General features: G+C 37.9%; 1 protein-coding gene and 1 long non-coding RNA gene across 3 annotated transcripts in view; one reads left to right on the forward strand and one right to left on the reverse strand.

The window, feature by feature from the left end:
* The window catches only part of LOC147008858 (uncharacterized), a 46,045-nt gene extending 23,694 nt beyond the window's left edge, over nt 1–22,351 (reverse strand). The window contains exon 1 of the long non-coding RNA XR_015053378.1: nt 22,247–22,351. This is a non-coding gene — a long non-coding RNA (uncharacterized LOC147008858). The remainder of the gene's footprint in view (nt 1–22,246) is intronic.
* The window catches only part of LOC147008854 (ERC protein 2-like), a 498,963-nt gene that overhangs the window by 390,811 nt on the left and 80,652 nt on the right, over nt 1–27,500 (forward strand). The window lies entirely within an intron of this gene.

Below are 27,500 nucleotides of genomic sequence, written 5' to 3' on the forward strand. Positions count from 1 at the left end.
GCACCTCCTGACTGTTATTGTGAGCATCACCGCAGATTATGTCTCGCATGGTAAAACCACATAATCCCCAAAAAAGAACCATCCGTCTACCACCCAGATGATTGTTCCTGCTAATGCAAGCCATTCAACCAGAAAGCACGTGATGTGATCGGTGGATAAATCGAAACATGTGGAGTGTGATGAGCATTCCCCTGATCCCCACTGGACATATGAACAACTTAGGTTCTTCTTTGCGGATTATGCGGTTTTACCGTGTGAGATGTAATCTGCTGCGATGCTCACCAAAACAGTCAGGAGGTGCTTCTAATGTATAAACGACAAACGTGGTCAGTACTGATGAGATATTTGTCAGTATGCCATCATGATGAAGGCAAATAAGCCTGAAATTTGGATAGGCGGCTCCGATTGATGTTTAATGGATGTTGAGCATGTAATCTTTGTTTGTTTGTTAGAGTCGCCGGGCCGAGGCCTCTGGGTTGGAGGTGACGCTTTGGTGTCGGACTATGTGCAATGGGGAATGAGGAGGTGCTTGTCACACTCCACGTTTCAATGTAGATATATATATATATATATATATATATATATATATATATATATATATATATATATATATATATATATATATATATATATATATATATATACATAGATATATATACATAGATATATATATATATATAGATATATATACATAGATATATATATATATATATATATATATATATATATATATATATATATATATATATATATATCTATATATATATATATATATATTTATATTTATATATATATATATGAGCCTGGTGTTGGCGCAGTGGTTGCGGCAGTGGCTTGGGATCCAAAAGGTCCTGAGTTCAAGCCCCGTTGAACCACTGAATTAATACACCAGGGGGTTGACTCAGCCTGTCATCCTTCCGAGGTCGGCGAAATGAGTACCAGTATACTGGGCCGGTGTATACCCTGGTTAAAATAGGTGTACCATATCCCTGTGTCGTAAGAGGTGACCAGGGTTGCGTCAGGAAGGGCATCCGGCATAAAACATGTGCCAAATCTCAATGCGGATCATACGGATGATCCGCTGTGGCGACCCCTAACGGGAGCAGCCGAAAGAAGAAGATATATATATATATATATATATATATATATATATATATATATATATATATATATATATATATATATATATATATATATATATATATATATATATATATATATATATATATATATATATATATAATTCTTACCACTGACTCACTAACTGACAGATATTTATGTTTGGTACCTTCTGGGTGATGTAGAAAGCTGAAATTTTACATGTCAATGGACATCGAAGCTGATACACAAGGAAAAATCACGGATGCATCAGAAAGCATCCGAAACGAAAATATAGATCAATGGAAATAAATAAATGAAAAAGTCGATGAAAACAAAATGCAGGTGAGTGACCCGAGACAATGGGGAAGCACACTAATTTTGCGTGTTGATGGACATCGAAGCCGATAGATGAGGAAAAAATCACAGAACTATAAAAAAGCATCCATAAATGAAAATTTTTAAATAAACTAGATGGGCACATGTTAGAACGCATACCTCCGCCACGCAATGCATGATTCACACGAACATATTGGGCCCAATACATTTTTGAAATATCATGCTATAAATCTTTTTTGGCCTTGTCTCTTAATGGTGAAGAATCACTGGAAAAATTCTCAGATCTGTATTCGGATCTTCACCAAAGTCTTATCAGTTCGTTCTTGTCACACCCCCAACCTGCCTTCCAAATTTCATCCAAATCCGTCTACAAATTTTTGAGATATCCTGCACACAAACAGACAAACAAACAAATGAAAAATCGTCCTTAAGGCCCGGTCACACCTTGACGTTTTAGCCAACGTATGCCGATTTTTGAATTTTTTTTTCTAAAACGCTGGCACACGTTGAATACGTTATGGATAAGTTTTGATAACATTGAGAGCATGCTGAAAAACACTGCCATACGTCATTGTAGGCTGGCTTTAAACGTTGTACTTTTTGGTTGTCCTCAAATTTTTTCATGCTTGAAATTTCACGACGTATGCCGGCGTATGACTCACACGTTCCGCTACGCTGGCCACAAGTTGTATGCACGGTCTGCGATCGTTGACAGACGTCAACACATGCTACTTGTAAGTTAATCATAAGTTGAGACACGCCGAGGTAATGTTTAGCATTCCCGAAACTTATTTCTCACCTATGATTAACGTGTTGTTGGCATGTTACGCGATCGTTGCCACACATCGACAGACGTTACTTTTAAGTTACTCATAGGCTGAAAGACGTCGGTATAATGGATCGTCCTTGCGTCAGCGTCCACGGCCACGGCCAGGACACTTATTTGCAGCATTCTTCAAACTTTTCTTCGGCATGACGAGGATGTTCACACTTCGATGTCTAGCTTGGCTATGATTCCAATTGTCCATCGTCAGCGTCTATTTAAAATAGTCGAGTTTGAGCGTTTTAACACGTTCAGAAGAAACGCTTCAAATTTCAAAACCCCAGCGTCAAAAAACAAAGGCGAGTGACAGCAATTTAAATCGTTCATTGTAAACAATAAAAATAGCTGAGTGGTACCGTTTAAAAGTCGTTGAGTGTAAAAAAAATCCAATTGTTGAGCGCAAGCGTCTACTTTCAATAGTGGAGATGCAGCCATTTAAATCGTTGAGTGGCAGCCTATGAATAGCAAACCCTACGTCACCAGCAAAGATAAACTGCCGCACGATATGGATAAGTTAGGCTATCGTTGGGCATAGTTTGTGAACGCCGGCTACACGATAATTATTCGTTGGTATACCGTATCTATAAGTAATCAAAGCGCTCTATGCACATTATTAGTTCATTGTGCATTTGTCCAACCCGTTATGAATAGACCTAAATTGTAAAAACAAGCTATAGCTCATTGTTGAAAAAGCCCCAGAAAAAATTAGCCGCGAAGAACTTCGACCAATGGTGAAAAGATGTCTCCTACCCGTGGACACGCGGACGCAAGGACGATCCATCATAACCCACACCCTCCCCCTCACACTTACCTACTACTGCCAACATGAACAAACTACTACTAATACTAATACTAATACTGATACTGATACTGATACTGTTGCTACTGCTGACATGGACATCGACTCAAAAAGGACTCAAAAACACTGTTGGGTTCCCCTTTTATGAGCAGCATTTTTACATGCCAATTCCCAAAACCGCTGGGAACACGTCTTTATATGGCAGTTGTAAGCAAGAAACACGTTCATTTATTTTTTTTGTCGACCGGAAGACGTCATTGGAATACGTCTACATACGTCGATGTGTGTTTGGACTACGTAAAGAATTGGTTCAAAGCACGTCAAACATAAGTTAGAAATAAGTTTCGCGTAAAAAAGACATTACCGAGACGTGTTTCGACTTATGAGTAGCTTATAAGTAGCGTTTGTGGACGTGTGTAAGCGTCCGCATATCGTGTGTACAACTTATCCCCATCGCATGCGGAACGTGTGTCATACGCCGAGTACGTTTTTAAAATTTTGAACATGTTTAAAATATCTTGACGTATTCTACTTACTACGACGTATGATAGCATGCTTTAGCATTCTACTCACGTATACCAAACTTACTCATACCGTATTTGACGTGCCCCAACGTTTTAGACACATTTTTCTTAGGTCGGCATACGCTGGCAAGATCGCCAAGGTGTGACCGCGATGTTGTCATTTCCATTTCTACGGCAGTTATGATTCGAATCGTTGTGCATCAGCCTTTTAATAGGCTACGTCACGACATCGTCGGCGATGCTTGCAACGCGCTATGCCTAAGTTAGACTATCGTTGGGCATCGGTTGTGTAGGCCGACAACAGGTTCAGCATTCATTGGTATAAGTTATCTATAACACAACGAAACGTTCTGTGTCCGTTACCAATGCATTATACATAAGACCAAGTCGCTATGAATACGTCCGAATCTTTAAAAAAAAAACATCAAAGTTCAACGTAAGCCAGCGTTTTACATACATTTTAATACGTTGCCATCGCTGGCTAAAACGTCAAGGTGTGACCGGGCCTTTAGCACGACACTTGGCGAATTAGTTGACCTTTCCGTGTGGTGGTCCAAGCTGTAATGTCATGGAATGTGTGGTGTTTATTTGTTCGTACATTAATAAAATGACGTGACGTCACAAATAACAATTATCAGGCGCGTGTTGTCATGGTAACGGCAGCAGATTGAAAATTTTCACAACTCATTTAAAGCCACCATGTGACATTCAACAACTTATCATCGGTGCTTGTTGCCTTCATTCTGATCGTAGAAAATATTTGAAAATACCTAGGAACATTGCTTTTCAACCAGCTTTATGATCCTGTTAACAGGTTTGAAATATGTTGTAAAACAAAAATATGTATTTTATATTTGTGTTTTTCATGTTTTGGGTGACCCTGACCTTGACCTTAGGTCAATTTCGATCAATCTTTGTGCACATGTTAATATTACATGCATAAATACACAGTATAAGTTTCAATGTAATAAGTGCAAAACTGTTTGAGAAATAGCCATGTATAGTTCACAAAATTACCCATTGGTTTATCATGGGCGATAATATAAAGTGATGCAGAATCCAGATCCTGATCTTGAACATCACCAAAAGTCACATATCTTTTTGCAATGTGGATTTCTATCACCTGTTAAAATTTCATCCAAATCGGTTAAGAATTGTGACCTGTAGAACGAATAGAATTTTTTTTAAATCACGCCAATAGCTTAAAACTTTGACGTCATACGCTTGCGAAAACTGTGCATAATTTGTACTAGCATGCATTTCAAAAATTTAGACATTCCATAGAAGTTTGTTTTGGCAACAACAGGAAGTCGCTACGACTTCCGGTTACTGAGTTATGTTCAAAAGCTTGTTTTCACCTTTTTTTGACGTAACGTCGTGACGTTAAGTGCGATTATGATGTGATTTGATCCCAGACTATTTCAGAAAGATTGGCTATCCCGTGTTAAAATTTGAGAACGATTGCTTCAGTAGTTTCGGCTGCACACGAGCGTAAATATATTTTTTTAAAATGACGTCAATAGGCAAAACTTTGACGTCATATGCTTGCGAAAACTATGCGTAATTTGTAATAAGATGCATTTAATCATTTAGATATTTGAATGAAGTTTATTTTGGCGTCAACCAGAAGTCGCTACGACTTCGGTCACTGAGTTATGTCAAAAAATGTGTTTTCACGTTGTGTGACGTCACGTCGTGACGTTTAGTCCGATTAAGACGGGGTTTGGATGCGGACCGTCTCAGGTGGATTGCCTATCAGGTGTAAAAATTTAAGAACGACTGGTGCAGCTGTTTGGGCTGTAGACGACCGGACAAACAAACAAACCAACAAACGGAACAGACCAACATACTTGACAAAATCGAAGATTTCGCCAAGTAACAAGAAAATGACGTCATGAGGAGCATGATACTTGCAAAATCCAACCCCACCCCCATCCCCAAAGGTTGCCATGGATATATCAAATTGTCCATTTCACTGAGATTAAAATTGACTATTAATAAAAGCTCAGGTCAATTGGATGAAAATTGATTACTTTAGAAGTTTGCGCTTGAGTTGACCTTTGAGCTTTTGATCTCAAAAATAGTTAGTTTCCCAATTCAGTGATGCAATTTGCAAATCCTGTTCAAATTTCAAGTCAATCAGATGTAAATAGATGCCAAGTGTCAGGTTCGATCTGTGACCTGCTACAGGTACCATGTAAACCTGTACTAACCTGTTCCATGGTTGGGTTGTCGGCGACTAAACCGTCTCCCCAACCAGGTTTTCTGGTGAGGGGGGTGTTTGGATATGGACACCCAGCAGGATTAAAAACAAAACCTGTCAAAGGGCGGAGGAGCTCCCTGTGAGCCAACGGCCATCCATATCTAGTGCCCAACTGTGTCTGCAGACGTCCTCCTGCAGTTGGGTTACTTCTTATTAGGAGGTTGGTGGCAAGATTTGCACTCCGGCCACCGTAAAACCCTTCATTCCGCAAAACGCAAAAACGCAAAAAAATCTGAAAACCCACTCCGTGGGAGTACCTCCTGTGCAGCTCCCCTTCGCAGGGCAGCTCACCGGATGACGGGATTGGGGCAAAGCCTTTGGGACCCTCAATCTTTGATGATAGGAGGGAAACCACGGGGTAACATCCCTGGGTCAGATTGAGGGAGAGTGTGTCGGAGTGGTGCTGAGGCGTCGTCCACCAGACGGCGGTCTCCTTGGGTTAACCTGAGGCGGTCCCTTCGGGTGGGTGCCTGGAATGTCCTATCCCTAAGAGAGGATGATCACCTGTCTCTGTTATCATCTGAGCTCAAGCGTTTGGACATCGGGATTGCAGCTCTCTCTAAGGTTCGGAGACCGGATTGCGGCGAGATAATGGTGGGTGGTTGCACCTACTATTGGTCTGGTCGCTCTGATGGTTACCATACCCAAGGAGTTGCTGTAGCTGTGTCCAATAAGCTGACCCCAATGATAATTGAGGTAACACCGGTCAACGAGCGTATTATGAGATTAAGGATTCGTCACTCCTTAGGTGTCATTTCCCTGGTCTCTGTTTATGCTCCGACTGAGGCGAGTGATCTCACCGTGAAGGATGCATTCTATGCCACACTCGAGTCTGTGGTTGATCAGTGCCCCAGACGAGATACACTTCTAGTCTTGGGGGATTTCAATGCATCGACTGGAACTGATAGGGATGGTTATGAGGTGTGTGTTGGTCCCCATGGGTCAGGAACTATGAACCAGAATGGCACTAAGTTCCTTGACTTTGCAAGAAGTCATGGACTTAGGGTGGCTGGTTCATGGTTTCAGCGCCCACAAGCTCATCGCTGGACTTGGTATTCCAACGCTGGCGGTGTGGCAAAGGAGATTGACCATGTCCTCGTTGACGGTCATTGGAGGATGATCCAGAACTACAAGGTCTACCGGAGTGCTCAGTTCCTCAATACTGACCACAGGCTTGTTGTAGCAACTCTAAAGCTGCACCTTAAATCCTGGAGAATGGTACCATCCCAGCCTAGGCTGGATGTTGCCAAGCTCAGGGATGAGAGAGTAGCTGAGGAGTTTGCGAACAGGCTGAGTGGACACTTGGGGGGTCTGGGTGCTTTGGGGGGTCCTGAAGAGTTGTGGAGCGTCTTCAAGACCACCGTCCTTGATGTTGCCGGTGGATGTCTTGGAGCTCACCGCAGGGCAAAGAAGAATTTTGTCTTTCAAGGGACACTGGATTCCATTGACCAGAGTCGCAGGGCCAGGCTGAATGGCAGAGCTGAGCTGTTCAGGCAGCTGAGGCGTAAAACTGTACGTGCACTGATGGTGGACAAGGAGGCCTATGTGCGAGGAATCTGTGAGGGGGTAGAGCATCACCTGTGGACAGGTGATTCTCGTCCCGCTTACAGGGGAATTTGCGCATTATGTTCATCCAAGCCCATCCCTTGGAGCACTGCAGTTCGAGCAGAGAGTGGTAGGCTCTTGACAGAGGAGTCTGAAGTGAAGGCCCGCTGGGCCGGTTACTTTGAGCGGTTGTACCAGGCTGATCCCCCAGCTGTCGAATTGGACGTCAAGGGTGTTACAATCCCTGTTGCTGACCCTCGAATCAACTGTGGTCCACCTTCGCTTGTGGAAACACAGGCTGTGGTGAACCAGTGGAAAGGGGTAAAGCTCCTGGAATCTGTGGCATCCTTGTCTAAGTTCTTTAGGCTGGTGGAAATGCTGCACTCGTGTCGTTGCATGCAGTTTTGTGCTCTGCCTGAAACATAGGCATCATCCCAACTGACTGGAAGAGGGGCCTTGTTGTCCCTCTCTGGAAAGGGAAGGGTGATCGCCAAGACTGCAACAACTACCGAGGGGTGACGCTGCTCTCAGTGCCAGGCAAGGTCTTTGCTCGGATAATTCTTGATAGGGTTCGCCACCATCTGCTTGAGCACCAGCGTCAAGAGCAGTCAGGCTTTACACCAAAGAGGTCATTGATTCACCGTATCCTTGCCCTTCGTGTCCTCACCGAACGCAGACGAGAGTTTCGGCAGGGGCTGCTTGCAGCCTATGTTGATCTCTGTAAAGTGTTCGATTCAGTGAATAGGGATGTCCTCTGGAGGATTCTTGGTCTTCGTGGGGTGCCACCAAAACTGATCGATCTGATGTCTGAACTCTACACTGGTACTGAGAGTGCTGTGAAGTGTGGTGGTACCATCTCTGACTTATTTCCAGTTGTTACTGGAGTTCGTCAGGGAAGTGTACTTGCCCCCACACTTTTCAGCACTTGTATGGACTGGATTTTAGGGAGGATGTCGGAGAGATCAAGTTGCGGTGCATCGTTTGGGAATGTCAAGATCTCGGACCTTGATTTTGCAGATGATGCAGTCATCTTTGCGGAGACTTTAGATATCCTTTTGGGGGCCCTCGAGGTGCTGAATGAGGAGTCGGAGCCACTGGGATTACGGGTTTCTTGGGTCAAAACTAAGATCCAGGCTTTCGGTGACATCTTGGATGCTGCTGTCCTGTCTGTGTCTGTTTGTGGTGAGGATGTTGAGGTTGTGGAGAGATTCACTTACCTTGGCAGTGATATTCATGTCTCTGCTGGCTGCGAGTCAGAGGTCAATAGACGTCTGGGTCGGGCCTGGGGAGTCATGGATTCACTGGATCATGGGGTGTGGCGCTGCCGGTACCTGTGCGGGAGGACGAAAGTCCGAGTCTTCGGGTCCTTGGTACTTCCTGTCTTGCTCTATGGGTGCGAGACTTGGACTCTGACCAAGGATCTGAGACGGAGACTTAATTCCTTTGGTACCAGGTGTCTTCGGAGAATCCTTGGCTATCGCTGGTCGGATTTTGTGTCCAACGAGCGGTTGCTGAGAGAGACTCGGATGAGATTTGTTAGCTGCATAGTCAGTGAGCGTCAGTTGCGGCTGTATGGACATGTGGCTCGTTTTCCTGACGCTGATCCTGCTCACCAGATTCTCTCAGCGAGGGAGTCTCATGAGTGGAGGAGGCCAGTGGGCCGACCACGTGCCTCATGGTTGCAGCAGGTTGACCATCATCTCAAGGAGATGGGGATGGGCCTGGCATCTGCCTGGGGGATGGCCAGATGGAGGCCCCTGGAGTACCGGCGGAAAGTGGACGCAGCGACGAGCTGTTCTGGCACATGCTCCCATACCTGACCTGACCATATGTAAAATGACGATTTGAGAAATTTCACCTCAAGATGACCTTTGACCTCAAAATCAATAGGCTACTCAGTTCACACTACCTCTACATCTTGGGAAAGTTTTGCGATAATCAGTTTAGAATTGTGATCTGAAGGCGATTGACAGACAAAAAAACATACAAGCTGACTAACATATCTTGCAAAAACTTCGTTTTGGCAAGATAACAAACAGACAGAATAACAAAATCGACTGACCAATATACTTGAAAAATCTTCGATTTTGCAAGTGACAAACAACTAAACAGACAGACAGAGGTGAAAACATAACCACCTCCCACCTTAGTGGCAGAGGTAAAGGAAAAAAAAGAAATGCAGGTGAGTGACCCAAGACAAAGGGGAAGCACGATTCGTTATTGCTTTCAATGTGTAAGCATACCTCACTATTGTACTTTTTTGATATATATATATATATATATATATATATATATATATATATATATATATATATATATATATCTTCTCTTCTTCTTCTTTCGGCTGCTCCCGTTAGGGGTCGCCACAGCGGATCATCCGTATGATCCGCATAGTGATTTGGCACATGTTTTACACCGGATGCCCTTCCTGACACAACCTTGGTCGCCTCTTACGACACAGGGATATGGTACACCTATTTTAACCAGGGTATACACCGGCCCAGTACACTGGTACTCATTTCACCGACCTCGGAAGGATGACAGGCTGAGTCAACCCCTGGTGTATTAATTCAGTGTCCCAACGGGGCTTGAACTCAGGACCTTTTGGGTCCCAAGCCACTGCCCTAACCACTGCGCCAACACCAGGCTTAGTCTATTGTTAGCACCTTAGTCCATAAAGCACCTTAATCCATTGTTCCATAATCTAATTTCTGTGTTCATTTGCATATTTTAGCATTTTTGTGTTTATCCCTTTTTAACAGAGTTTTTCTTTCAGTAACACATTTTTAAAGTCCTGATTTCAAAAGTGACCTTCCGTACTATATCTGTATAGACAACTACACCTGAACCTTCTGCAAGGTCTGTTGTCAATTCAATATTTGTCTTCTTTCTGGTCCTTGATCGTTATGGTCCAGGTGCATAAAAATTCCCCCATCCTTAAGGAAAGATTCCCATTAAGGTGCACTGTGATTCTTTTGTGAAAGATTTCCTTGAGAGCTGTTGCATAAATGACCCTTAGAAAAATCCTCAAATAAGGATTTCCTTAAGGTTAAGGAAATCCTTTGGAGCCGTTGCTGTGCTTGGCAACCATTCAAATTAGAGAAAGGAAGAGGTGTCCGAAAGGAAGATGTGGTGAATTGATCTACAAACTGGCTTCATGAGAGACAAGCACTCATGAAGTGTTTTCTCAAGCACAAAAGAGCCAATACATTGTGTATTTATGTGATCTGTATTGGTGCAGTACTTTCACGTTTAATTACAAAACTATAACTTCAAATGGTGTATAATTGTTGAGATCCCTCAATTTGGGTAAGACCTGAGTCCACAGGGCAAATCAGGACTCCTCTAAGTCGAACAGGGCCCCACACATCTCTCTTCGACGCAGGATTGACGAGTTATGGACGAAGTAACAAGCCACATTCAATCTATTTATTATGTACACAGTTGACCTTTTTTCCTTGGGCAAGCATCAGTATCAATTGAAATGGTATGTAAATATCCTGAACAAGAAGTAATAAATGTTCGCATCATGAAAATACCACTACACTCGCAGCACGGACGAGCAACTCTTTCAAGTGCACCTGCTGTACTTGCACCAGAACACACCATTACATCGGCCCAGATTTCATGTATTAAATACCGTGGGATTGGCAGTTCAATTGAGTTTATCAATCAACTAGCAGGGTGTGCTTACACATTGTGTAAGCATACGAACCATGCTTCCCCATTGTCTTGGGTCACTCATCTACATTTGATTTTTCTTTCTTTTTTCATTAATTTATATTTTCATTTACGGATGCTTTCCGATGGTTCTGTGATTTTTTTCCTGGTGTAGCTGCTTCGATGGCCATCGGCACACAAAATTACCGTGCTTCCCCATTGTCTTGGTTCACTCCATCTGCATTTCTTTTTCATGTATTTTTTTTCATTTATTTTCTTTTCATTTATTTATATTTTCATCATGGATGTTGTCTGATGATTCTGTGATTTTTCCTGTGTAATGGCTTTGATGTCGATCAGCATGTAAAATTACAGCTTTTTACATCATCCTGAAGGTAGCGACCATAACTATCAGTCAGTGAGTGAGTCAATGAGTCAGGGGTAAGAAAGAGCTTTATATATTAGATTATTCAAAATGTATTGTTGTGAAAATGATTCCTGGAGGATCAAAGATCCTTATTATAATTCTAGTTATTCCTTAGTACGTTTTTTAGATCAGGGTAATTATAGACGTCAAGCGGTTTGAGGCAGTCTCTGAAAACACGTTCGTGATGTCTTGTGTGGCAATAATCGACCTCTTTGTGACCAATTTTCATGAGAAGCACCATTTGGAAACTCAAATGTTGGTGTTTAAAGATGGGGGAGTGCTCTCTTGAGTTTATGGAACGTTTTAAGGAAAAACTTAAGGAATATTTGAATATGCAACGAGGATATCCTGAAAAGGAAACGAAGAAATATTTAAGTAAATCCTCAAAGCTTTCCTTTAGGCAGCCGGGTCATTATCCTCAAGAATTGCTCATTCTTGCTGGACAACTTTTTGGGTTTTACAGTCCTGGGTTTGTAAATTACAGATGATATTTCTCTGTACTTGTTGATTGTGCTTCAGCTACCACACCTTGAAAATCGAGTGATGTGAGCTATTTTGCTCAATGTTTTTCCTTCTTTATGCAGAAACACTTCTATTCTGATCGTCGACTGAAGTTTTTGCAATTTTGAGTAAGGTAACAGTTAATCCTGATAGATCTGTATTGTGCAGTAAACAAAGTGTGGTTTTAGCTTTTTGGATGTGCAGAGAGGAATATCTGATGTTAATGAAGAGGATCACCTAACAATGAGTCATCATTTACATTTGATTGGTATATGTGATGGATTCGCAACCACAACACTTACGAAAAGACCCATGTGTGGTTTACTTTGAGGTGTTGTGATCACAGATTTTTTAAGATTCTGATCAAAATGAATTAAAGATTGCGAAGCAAAAAGATTGGTTTATTCTCACCCAAAGTAATCTATATTAATAATAGTCAATGTTGTTATAACAGTGGAAAATACGAGTAGAGGCTATGAGTGAATTATTCTTGCCCATAGCATCCAAATATTGGAACTCATGAATATGTCTCAGACTTTTGCACAGTAATATATATATATATATATATATATATATATATATATATATATATATATATATATATATATATATATATATATATATATATACACACACACACACACACACACACACACACACACACACACACACACACACACACACACACACACACACACACACACACACACACACACACACACACACACACATAATTTATTTTGAAAGGACAAAAAGACAAGACACATCCAACCAAAGAGTAACAAGATCGACTGTGCTTTTCCAGTCGTTACTTTCTGGTTCAAAGCACCTTTTCCTTTTTAATATGTATAATCCAAACCCCCAACCTTATACCACACACATATGTATGCATGTGTGTATATATATATATATATATATATATATATATATATATATATATATATATATATATATATATATATATATATGTATATATGTATTATACACAAATACATATATAAAACGAGATAACTATATATATATATATATATATATATATATATATATATATATATATATATATATATATATATATATATATATATATATATATATATATATATATATATATATATATATATATATATATACATAAATCTATTTATTTTCATATATATATCTTCTTCTTCTTCTTTCGGCTGCTCCCGTTTGGGGTCGCCACAGCGGATCATCCGTGTGATCCGCATAGTGATTTGGCACATGTTTTACGCCGGATACCCTTCCTGACACAACCATGGTCGCCTCTTACGACACAGGGATATAGTACACCTATTTTAACCGGGGTATACACCGGCCCAGTACACTGGCACTCATTTCGCCGACCTCGGAAGGATGACAGGCTGAGTCAACCCCCTGGTGTATTAATTCAGTGGCCCAACGGGGCTTGAACTCAGGACCTTTTGGATCCCAAGCCGCTGCCCTAACCACTGCGCCAACACACCAGGCATATATATATATATATATATATATATATATATATATATATATATATATATATATATATATATATATATATATATATATATATATATATATATATATATATATATATATATATATATATACATATATACATGTATACATGTATACATATATATATATATTTATATATATATATATATATATATATATATATATATATATATATATATATATATATATACATACATCTGATGTTAATGAAGAGGATCACCTAACAATGAGTCATCATTATAGATGATGTAATGTACATAATATGTACATATATATATATATATATATATATATATATATATATATATATATATATATATATATATATATATATATATATATAGATATATATATATATATGTCTATGTATCTATATGAGCCTAATCAATGATGCTGGAGAATCACTGCAGAAACGATTCTGGCCTTGGAGAAACAACCGATTCAACAATGAATGCTTCAGATGGTTGGATGAGTTAATCGGAGAGGTTATGAGGACACCTTTGACAATACATGCCGTTGCAGCTGCATTTGCGGATTCAGGAATTTTGTTTTCAAATTGGTAAATAATAAGCAGTTTAGATGTTAAGAAGTGTAAGGTGACCAAGTAGAACAGGCTGGCAGGAAGATGAGAGGATAAAAATGACAAATGATTCGAAAAACCGAGGACGTCAGGTAAGCAATTGTTTTTTCATTGTATTTTCTGGACGAATAGGACAAAATGTCGCAGGTGGGATGAAGTTTTGTGTAAATTGTTTATGCACCTGTAATATCATAAGTGCAACGTGAATGCAATTCTTTATCAATATATTTAATTGTTCATCATGATATATCTGTTGGTAACTTGATCGATCACAAGTTGTCTCTTCATGGTTCGAGTCCCACAAAAACAAAAATCTGATCTGATGATGTTTCAGCATAAAGAATAGGAGGTTCAGCACTTCCCAACTTATCCGCCAAGTTTTGTTTAACCTGTCCAAAACTTTTTGAGATATCATGCTAGATATTGTTTTTGGCCCCATCACTCAATGGTGAAGTATCCCCGAAAAAAATATTGGATCCAGATCTGGATTATTCACCAAAATCGAATCAATTCGGTCTTGTCACATACCCAACATCTCCACCAAATTTCGTCTGATTCTGTCCATAACTTTTGAGATATCTTGCTCAGTCAGACAGACACATAGACAAACAAACAAACAAACAAACAGACAGACAAGGATGAAAACATAACTTCCGGCCACCTTTAATGGTGGAGCAATTACAGGCCTTTGGGTTGATGCCCTGGTTGCAACTGGTCTTAACTATCATAACATGCTCCCCTCCCCACCTTCCTGGCACCCCTTAAAGTCCACGAGTCATGAGTTTTCAAAAATAAATTGCTCACGTGATTCCTTTCAGGGAAGAGTCTGCACAGGTGCTGAGAAGGCAACTTGTACAAATGCCCCAAAAATGGGTTTTCAGGCATCTCTTCCCATCAAAAGCAGTTACAAGAACCCAACAGTTTGTCTGTTGTAACTCAAAATACACAGGTACAAGCAGCAGGAATGTTAAACAGTTTATTACAATATATCTCCAGAGTGTTTTCAGTTTAGTTATGATTGATAAAGTGAGGATTACCGATGATGTAGCATCCGTGAATATTCGAGCTTTTGCTTGACAAGTTGGGGGCTTTTCAGATAATGAAGATGAAACTTTTCACACTCCTGTCTGGAGATACCTTTTCATCAAAGTTCACTGTTGGTGATTGTATTACATTACATAAAGTCATCAGTTACTTCACACATAATCACACAATGAACTTTTGTGCTACAAAGTGGGAATATTAGGGCAAAACTTTATGGGTTCGCCTGTTGAGCATCCGATGTGAACCAATACTTCATGATGCTGGGAATCCACTCACCTATCCCATCAACTGCAGGTGTTTGTTCATTGGTTGCTAATGTCCTTGTAATTCATGTCAAAGCACATTGATGTCCACTAATTTCCTGGATACACATTCAAGCTCCTTCACAACTCTTAGATGAATCTAAAAGTTTTATATCACACACAGGAAGCTCTTTCTATCCACTGACTCGCTGTGTGGGTATATATATATATATATATATATATATATATATATATATATATATATATATATATATATATATATATATATATATATATATATATATATATATACATACATATATATATATATATATATATATATATATATATATATATATATGTATACATATATCTATTTATATAAATATATATATACATACATATATATATATATATATATATATATATATATATATATATATATATATACATACATATATATATACATATATATATATATATACATATATATTTATATATATATATATATATATATATATATATATATATATATATATATATATATATATGTATATATGTATATATATATATATATATATATATATATATATATATATATATATATATGTATGTATATATATGTATATATATATATATATATATATATATATATATATATATATATATATATATATGTATATGTATATATATATATATATATATATATATATATATATATATATATATATATATATATATATATATATATATATATATATATATATATATATATATGTATATATATATATATATGTATATATATATATATATATATATATATATATATATATATATATATATATATATATATATATATATATATATATATATATATATATATATATATATATATATATATATATATATATATATATATATATATATATATATATATATATATATATATATATATATATATATATATATATATATATGTATATGTATATATATATATATATATATATATATGTATATATATGTATATGTATATATATATATATATATATATATATATATATATATATATGTATACATATATATACATATATATATATATATATATATATATATATACATATATATATATATATATATATATATATATATATATATATATATATATATATATATATATATATATATATATATATATATATATATATATTTATATATATATATATATATATATATATATATATATGTATATATATATATATATATATATATATATATATATATATATATATATGTTTACATATATATACATATATATATATATATATATATATATACATATATATGTATATATATATATATATATATATATATATATATATATATATATATATGTATATATATATGTATATATATATATATATATATATATATGTATATATATATGTATATATATATATATATATATATATATGTATATATATATATATATATATATATGTATATATATATATATATATATATATATATATATATATATATATATATATATATATGTATATATATATATATATATATATATATATATATATATATATATATATATATATGTATATATATATATATATATATATATATGTATATATATATATATATATATATATATATATATATATATATATATGTATATATATATATATATATATATATATATATATATATATATATATGTATATATATATATATATATATATATATATATATATATATATATATATATATATATATATATATGTATATATATATATATATATATATATATATATATATATATATATATATATATATATATATATATATATATATATATATGTATATATATATATATATATATATATATATATATATATATATATATATATATATGTATATATATATATATATATATATATATATATATATATATATATATATATATATATATATATATATATATATATATATATATATATATATATATATATATATATATATATATATATATATATATGTATATATATATATATATATATATATATATATATATATATATATATATATATATATATATATATATATATATATATATATATATATATATATATATATATATATATATATATATATATATATATATATATATATATATATATATATATATATATATATATATATATATATATATATATGTATATGTATACAAATATATATATGTATATGTATACAAATATATATATATATATGTATATGTATACAAATATATATATATATATATATATATATATATATATATATATATATATATATATATATATATATATATATATATATATATATATATATATATAACATTGCATGGTGTACAATGAAATGTTCATTCATCTATAACCCACTCTTAATAATAACATCTAATAATAACAATAATAATAATAATAATAATAATAACATTTAATGGTCAACACACATGGCCAATTCGTCATGTTATACATATAATATATATATATATATATATATATATATATATATATATATATATATATATATATATATATATATATATATATATATATATATATATATAACATTGTATGGGGTACAATGAAACATTCATTCATCTATAACCCGCTCTTAATAATATCTAATAATAACAATAATAATAATAATAATAATAGTAAAAATAAATTTTATTTATATAGCACTTTTCAAATACAAACAGCCTGGTGTTGGCTTAGCAGTTAAGGAGGCTGGCTTGGGACTTAAGGGTCCTGAGTTTGAGCCCCTGTCAACCATTGAATTAACACCAGGCGGGGTTGACTCAGCCTGTCATCCTTCCGAGGTCAGTAAAATGAGTACCAGTGTACTGGGGTAATAACCATGCAGGGTAACCTGCAGCAGAGTGGCAACCCATCCAGGACTGTACTCCTCGCCAATGAAACTGCCTCGGCAGCCCAATGTGCCTTTACGACACGAAAGGAATGGTATGATTGGTATTATTTCAAGGACAAATAAATATCAAAGTGCTGAACAAGGGAAAAATCAGTTGTTCAGGTAAAAAAGAATAAAAGCAATGTGATAAGAATCAAAGTAGAGTCGAGTCAAATTACATTAAAAAAAAAATTATCAATGAAAAAGGTCAAATTGCATAAAACACACCTAACAAATCGAAAAAGTCAACTTAAACACAATAGAAATAACAATGAATATAGCAAATTAAATACAATCGAAATAATAACATCCTTGAGCAATCCCTTTTGCAAAGCAGGTTACTTAAAAGCAAAGCAGGTTACTTAAAAGCAAAGCAATAAAAATGGGTTTTAAGCCTAGATTTAAAAATTGTAATTGAGCCGGATGTCTGCAGGTGATCTGGGAGCTTATTCCACAGGCGGGGTGCAACCGAGCAAAAATCCCGATTCCCCGTGGTGCGGAGCCGGGTCCCGGGCACAGATAAGAGACCGGCAGTGCGAGACCTCAAGATGCGTGTGGGCGTGTAATGACCGAGTAAACTTTTCAAGCAAGTGGGGCTGGTGCCATGTGAGATCTTAAAAACCAAAAGTAAAATTATAAACTCGATTCGAAATTTCACTGTCAACCAGCGCACAGGAGTGATGTGCTCTCTTTTTCTTTTTTCTGGTTAAAACTCGTGCAGCACTATTCTGAACATATTGCAGCTTTTTAAGGGATTTTGCAAGTTGACCAATAAAGAGTGAGTTACTGTAATCGAGCTTGGAAGAGATACAGGCATGCATGAGCTTCTCAGCATAAAGCATCTTTTAGGAAATTCTCAATGTGGCAATGTTTCTGAGGTTGAAAAATGAAGTTTGACACACTCTCTTGATGTGGGCTTCAAAAGACAGAAATTGATCGAAAATAACACCGAGATGAGTGACCAAGGAGGAAAGTGGAATAACTGGCTGTTACAATATGGTTGTTGCCAATTTTTTTAGTCTGATGAGAAGTACCAAAAAATAGAGCCCCAGTCGTGCTGCCATTGAGTTGTAGAAAGTTGGCATCCATCCATACCCATAACTCATCAAAACAGTTGCCCACCCGGTAAATTACAAGACGGGTTATTGGGTAAGGTTTGCAAGTATAACTGGGTGTCATTCGCATCATACTGGAAACTGATACCGTGCTTCCTGAATGTGACCAAGGAGCAAATAAATAATAAAAAAATAGGTCCCAAAACTCACCCCTGTGGAACGCCAAATGTAACGACGAATTGTTGGATCTAGATGTACCCAGGGTGACATTCATTTCTGAGGGAAACGTTGGAAGAAAACCACTCTAAGGCTGTACCAGAGAGACCTTCGAGGTCATTAGGGCGCTTCAGTAGGATTTTATGATCCAAGGTGTCAAAGTCGCACTCAGATGGAGCAAAACGAGGAAGCTCGGGGAACAAGAATCAGCAACCATGAGGTCATTGACCACCTTAACTAGCGCAGTTTCTGTCGTGTGTGTGGGTCTAAAACCAGATTGAAATACCTCATAAAGCTGGTTGGAATCCAGATCAGACTGCAGCTGAGAGGCCACCACCTTTTCTAAAATTTTCGACAAAAAAAGGTAGATTAGAGGTGGGCCTGCAATTGGAGAGGACCTCATGGTCAAGATTGTGTTTTTTTCTAAAAAGGGGGTTAATTACTGCAAGTTTGAGGGAGGATGTCACGACACCAGTTCTAAGTGATTTTTTTGTTGTTGTTTGACTATATCGGTGACAACAGGAGAAATCGCAGATAAACATGATTTCAGTAGAGATGTTGGAATAGGATCGAGTGAGTTACTAGATTTCATCTTGAGAACCAGTGCAGATAAAGCAGTGGGAGTCTCTTTGGAATCTTAGAATTCTCTTTAGAATCTCTTTCATCTGCTCGTCTTCCATCTTGTGTTTTTATTTTCCCCTTGTTTTGTGATCTTTCTAGCCACCTGTACATTTTAACATTATCTTTACAATGGGAACACACTTCTGATGCTATACCTCTAGGCTGGCAGGGTATTGCATGATAAGTGCATGCCATTATTTCAGAGGGACAGCAAAGTACAATGGCTATCTTGTCCACGACTCTTGAAGCACTTGCCTCTGGATATCAAAGATCCCACAGTGCCATCCAACAAGAGTAGGACATCGTGTGCCGGCACCCTATTGCCTGTTGAACTCTAAGGAAAGGAGTTGAAGCATGAATCTTTCAAGTTGCAGTCTTCACTGGATGGGAAACATTCACACCACACTGTGACAACACTCCTATCTATTGACTTCTGGAATGCTCCCTTGGTAAACACTCGTGCAGTTCTGCAACGAGGACATGAGACTTGGGGGTGGGTTTGGGGTGGGAGTGTGGGGGGGAGGGTAGGAATACAACCACAGGATTGTGTGATGCTCTGTTCATCATAACAAAATAATTAGGCCCTGAAAACTTTTAAGTTATCCTTTGAATCTGTACATACACAGCACCTGCATGAGGATGCCTGCAGGTATAGCGTGGGATTTCACAGCTTGGGGGAGAAAGACTATTCCAAACAGACAAGTTCTGTCTCCTCGGAGAAAGGATGTGTTCCCAGCACTCTCAATTCCTTATCTTGTGCTCACAGTTTCTCTTATTTCTCTTTGGGATGGAGGAATAATTTCAGGAAGCCATTACAGCAGGAATGGTTGCGTAATCTCTTTCACATCATTATAACCCTTTTTCATTATATAATTTGATTTCACAATCAGGAAACTCACAGGTAGATAAACCAGCATCCTCAATCAACGAGCTTCGGAATTGTGACCTGACTTGTTTGGTTTTGGGAGTTTTGCCTTTGCATATGAATTGTACAATAAATGTTTAATGCTTTTCGTGTTATCACCTCCGCCGGCAAAGTTGGATGATGGTTATGTTTTCATCCCTGTTTATCTGTTTGTTTGTCTGTCTGTGAGAAGGATATCTCAACAAGTTCCAGACAGATTCGGATTAATCATTGTGGACAGGTTGCGTGTGTGACAAGGACCAATTGATTCGATTTTGGTGGAGATCCACATCCGCATACTATGATTTTTAAAAGTGATTCTTCACCATTGAGAGAAAAGGCCAAAAACGATTTATGTCATGGTATCTCAAAAGGTTTTGAACGGATTATGATGAAACTTGGTGGATGAGTTGAGTAGGTGACAAGAACGAGCTGATTGGATTTTGGTTCAGGTCCGGTTGCAGATCCGGCCTTTCATTGGCATACAAAACGTAAACTGTTCAGCCTGGTGGAGGTATGCACTCTGTCGAGTACCGTTCTAGTTTATGATGTTACATGTCCAGAATAATTTTGGAAGATTCATCTCAAGGCTGCAGTGAAATACTTTGCAAAGATGAATCTTTTCAGCAATTTGGATCATGAATGAGTAGCTACATAAGCATTTAGAATAAAGATATGGGGGGGGGGGGGCATTCTGCAAGATTGATGGGTGATATAATTGCAATAGTTTAACAAACACCAAGGTTTTCATGTTTTGTTTTGTTTTCGATTAAACAGGTATACATAATGAGTTCAGGAGATACTGGTATTCTTTATATCTACAATCCAAAACGAGAAGCATTCAATATTTACGATTAAATGCAATTGGGGGTGGGGAAATATCACCTCCATTGTACCCTATACAATGTCTGATGGTTTGCTTGATTTCAACATCTTTGGACCATTTACATAACCCGGGATTTTAATTGAAACACCTGGAGCACCTGCTGAATTGCAGCATCCACTAGATGATGTGTGTACCAAAAGTGACCCGAGCAAGTTCTCGACGTGGGCAAAGCGTGCACCCAGAATTGGCGTGTGAGTGTGTAAAGACACAAAAAGGAGAAACAAAAGAATGAAAAATGTCATAAACCTTGCAGCAGGTCCAAGGAATCATGCGAAGAAAAAGGCTGCCTTTCCTGATGCCGTCAAACCTTTTCCACCACTCTGCCAGAGTCTCTCCTTGCATCTCACAAAGTCCATTTGCTTATAAAACTGAAAATGCCATCTCTCTCCCCCCGCCCCTGCCCCAATCCCACCATTTCCTGCCATTCCTTACCACTCCCCCTGTTTGCTTATTATCAATGTGGCAGGTTCTGCACCACACAATGCGTGCTCTGTGCGCTTATATTAACGGGCTTGCCGCAAGTGCGGCTAGCCCGCACTGCAACGCAAACACATTATAGCTGTCAGTGGCCCTGCGTTCTACAGCAATGCATCTATTGCCCAGCATTCTTTCGTACACCAGGTCGCTTGTTCCCTTCTCTTTGAACAAGTCTTTCCTTGCCTTTTCAAATGCCCGCTGACTCTCTTTTCCGTTCCTCGCCGTGTCCTCTCTCAACAGCGTGTCGGGTTTGGTATCACGTCGATGTGAGCGAATCCCAAGATGCATGCGAGCGTTGAGGATTCGGAGATCCGCCTTTCTTTAAAGCGGCAGCAAAGGCGGCCCTACAACTGTATCGCCTCCATTCAATTGATCCTTTTCAATTCTCCCCACACTCGGGAGAGCGGTGCCAGAGAAAGGGTCAGCCTTGAGGTGCCACCATCCATACCGTTTGGGAGTTTGGGCCGCGCGCGTTTCATTCACAATTTTACCCGGCACACGCACTCCGCTTTTCTGACATGCCCAAGCCACAAGGCCAAGAGTAAGCCTTCACCTTTGACTTCCAAATCCCTTGGGCCATTGGCAGCCAAATTGAAGTCCCGCTTGTGCAGGCGGAATCGGTCTGGGCTGGTGATAGTCAAACTGCTTGGCGTATATGAGTGAAATCTGAACGCTGTTAGCAAGAGAGGTACCCCAAACGAAGATGATTTTCAGTGATGATGTCATCGGTGGGCAAAACTGATAAAAGAGTTTAACAATATGCTCAGACCATCGTGCTGTGTTGCATGTTTAAATAAGCAAGTTTTTTTGTTGTTGTTGTTGTTAATGATTTTCACCTTTTACTATGAAATACTAAACATTTTATTATTATTATTTTCATGGTGAATGGTGTGTCTGCTTTGAGATATAATTAACCATACTAGATTGGGAAGGCAGAGACTGAGTGGCGGTTGCACGTAAAGAGCCAAGTGATGTGATGGTGAAGTCTCTGTGGCGAGCAGTGGGGTGGAACTGATGCTTGAAAGGCCGATGGCAGGTGGCCTAATTGGAGCTACGCTGTCAGCATGAGGAAGAGTCAAGCCTGACACTCACACAACAAGGATAGCCATCAGGTCCAGCAAACACCACGGGGTCTCACAGATAAACACCAAACGCTAGCAGTTAAATATAAGGCTGTGTAAATCAACTCTAACAGAGCTTCCAACATTCATTGAGGGTGATAAGCCGTCTGTCCAAGCTCGAATTCCCTTATTGATATCGAATCCTCCATGGCAACGGGATAGTGAGTTTGCACGTTGATGTGGATGTGTGTGTGTGTGTTTTCTCAGGCAATGAACCACTCAATCCTGAGATGGGTAGAATTGCCTAAATACTAAATTTACCGTTTAAAGGTACATTTGTAGCTCTATATTTTTGGTCAATATAAAGTGTTGATAAAAAAAGTAGTGCAAAAGCTGGAAATTGAAGCATGATCTTGCACCACTCTTTTGTGGACAAATTATATGAAGTTGGGTGTGAATAGATTGGATTCCTATCAATCAGATGTTCTTGCAGTACAATTCCAATAACAACAAGAAACTTCCAAGAAAATGATTCCTCACGTGATCAAGTATGCACAGGAGTGCCTTGCCCTTCATAGGTGTTACGTTCTTTAAAAGCTCCGTGAACCGCAAACCTGCGATGCGCAAACTTAGGAGGTAATGGTGAAAATAGGATTAGGTACAACTTCAAAATCTGTCCAAACTGTTCCCTCAATTAGCACATTTGTGCTATTTATTTTCATGAATAAAAGGGTTATAAAGAACATGAAATGAAGTATTATTTTCCTGCATTAAAAACATAAAGTATATTTTCTTGAGTTATTGAGATCATTAAACTTTTGTTTAATAATAATGATGATAAACTTGATCCAATAATTCGATGGTGATGATGATGATGATGATGATGGCAACGATAAAGACGAGTTGATGGAGATGTTGGTGGTGGTGATGATGTTAGGAGGTTCTAAAGGTTTTTGTGTTGATGGCCCTTGTTAATTATGTAAATAGATGTGGAAAATAGTTCGCCAACCACCCCCCCCCCCCGATTATTTGAATGCATCGACCGCAATCCACAAAGGAGAAACCCACAAATGGACAAGGCCCTCCTTTCTGTACATCAAGTTGAAGAAAATAATGATTTTTAAAGATCGTTTAAAAAAAATCCGGAGCGCGACTGAAGCAGTCTCATGTAGATGACATTGCTTCACAATTTAGGAAATGTAGGCTTTATTGATTTCCATAGAATGCAGCGTCAATCAGCATCATACGTAGCCGTTACGACAACCTCCTCTTCAACCCGATACACATGCCACTCCCTCTGATATTATATATCGATATTTCATATATATAGCATGGTTCTAGGAAGTATTATGAAGGTGATTTGTGTTCTGCAGTCCTCAAGTATATAATTCAATTTGAATAAAGATTTAAAGAGGTTTAAAGGCTTATAAATAAATTACAACTAGGTTTTCCCCGACATTTTGCCCTGGGTCTATTACATCACCCTGTCTGACACGTCACATTAGTTCTTCATGCTTGTTGTTTGTGTCCTTTATAACGTCCTTAAAAACGGGATGTTTCCTTTATGGAATGACTTTCAATTTTGTTTGACCAGGCAGGCAGACAGTATAAAAAAACTCCTCTGAACAAATCTGAACAAATTCAAGGCCACAGTTCTGTAAAACAGCAAACTTTTCTTCCTGTTCATGTTCCAATTCATGTTCAAAAGATAACATTCAATTCAAATATGTTGTTCCTCGATCATAAACAGATCAGATGGATGGACAGACATGAACCAATTGTTTAACCCCACTTTTCGTTTCACGTGCGCATGGTGACTAGAAAGGCACTCGGTAGAGTGCATACCTCCGTGAGGCTAAACAGTTTACATTTTGTATCCCTTTGATCGGCCGAATCTGCATCTGGACCTGATCTAAAATCTAATCAGCTTGCTCTTCGCACCTACCCAACTCATCCCTCAAGTTTTGTTATAAAACATCCAAAACCTTTTTGAGATATCAGCCTCTTTATTGTGTTTGGCCCTGTAACTCAATGGTGAACAATCACTTAAAAAAATTTAAAAATTCTCGTGTCCACATCTGGATTTTCACCAAAATTGAATAAATTTGTCCTTGTCATCCACCCAATCTGACTGCTAAGTTTTAAACGAATCTGTCCTTCATGTTTTCAAATGTCTCGCTCTGTATCGTTTTTGACCCTATCTGAACTAATAAAAGGGTGTGTGTGTGTGTGTGTGTGTGTGTGTGTGTGTGTGTGTGTGTGTGTGTGTGTGTGTGTGTGTGTGTGTGTGTCTCTTCCATAACTCCAAAACTCTTAAACCGAGCAGCCTGAAACTTTACATGTATACTAAGAAAACTCCAAGGAAGTCCCAGAGTGAAAATTGGGTGTATCGGTTAATTAAAATACCTCTTTTGAAGATAATTAACGGCCTTATTTAATTAATTCTTTCATGAGGCGGTCCTCGGCCACCTCACTCTCTGGGTCTTGAGGCGTTTCCTTGGTAACCTCGCTGGGGTAAGAACCCGCCATGTTTTTTGGCCTGCTCAACCATGCCTCGACCTGGAACAGGCCGCAACGATTCCTGAACGATAAAGTTTCCCCCCCCCCACGTTCCTCACTCATCTATCTATAATTCCAGCTATGTCTGTGTGTCTGTCTGTGTGTGTGTCTGCAACCACTGTTTCACGACAACCACTGTTCCGATCTAATTGAAACTTGCCAGGTATATTGCTGGGGACCTGTGGATGTGCCTTTTCAAGGTTTGATATTAATCGGACAAGCAGTTCCCAAGTTACAGACATTTATTTTCCAACGAATGACAGGACACGGTGTTATGACATCATGATTGACATCACAATTCTTCTTTTTTCTTTCTTTTTTTGCACGTATGGTCACGCACGTACGGACATGCATGTACGGCCACGCACGCATGGCCACGCACGCACGTACGGGCACGCACGTACAGGCACGCAAGAGCGAAGGAACGGACTGTGTGGTTGTTGTTTCTGGCACGCAATTTGAAAGTTTTTTTTTTGCATGTACGGCCACGCACGTACGGCCCGCACGTATGGGCACGCACCTACTGGCATGCACTAGTCTATCTATGATTCCAGCAATCTCTGTGTGTCTGTGTGTCTGCGACCGCTGTTTCTCGACAACCACTGGTCCAATGTAATTGAAACTTGCCAGGTATATTGCTGGGGTCCTGTGGATGTGTCTTTTCAAGGTTTGATATTAATCGGATAAGTGGTTCCCAAGTTACGGCTATTTATTTGCCAACCAATGACAGGACACGGTGCTATGACGTCATGATTGATGTCACAATTGTTCTTCTTCTTTTTTTTTGCACATGTGATCACGCACGTACGGGCACGCACGTACGGCCACGCATGCACATACAGGCAGGCAAGACCGAAGGAACGGCCTGTGAGTTGTTGTTTGTGGCACACAATTTGAAAGTTTTTTTTTTTTGCACGTATGGCCACGCACCTACGGGCACGCACGAGTCTATCTATAATTCCAGCAATCTCTGTGTGTCTGTGTGTCACACAACCAACCAATATTTATTTGCCAACCAATGACAGGACACGGTGCTATGACGTCACGATTGACGTCACAATTCTTCTTTAATTAATTAATTTATTTATTTATTTATTTTGCACGATTGACGTCAATTTTTTCCTTTTTCATTTTTTTTGCACGTACGGGCACGCACCGACGGGAATGCACTAGTCTATCTATAATTCCAGAAATCTCTGTGTGTCGGTGTGTGTGTCTGTGTCTGCGACCACTGTTTCTCGACAACCACTGGTCCGATCTAATTGAAACTTGCCAGGAATATTGCTGGGGACCTGTGGATGTTCCTTTTCACGGTTTGATATTAATCGAACAAGTGGTTCCCAAGTTACAGCCATTTATTTGCCAACCAATGACAGGACACGATGCTATGACATCACGATTGA

This window comes from Eptatretus burgeri, chromosome 18, assembly GCF_056783735.1.
Source record: "Eptatretus burgeri isolate ZD-2024b chromosome 18, Ebu_testis_v1, whole genome shotgun sequence".
NCBI classification, from domain to species: domain Eukaryota; kingdom Metazoa; phylum Chordata; class Myxini; order Myxiniformes; family Myxinidae; genus Eptatretus; species Eptatretus burgeri.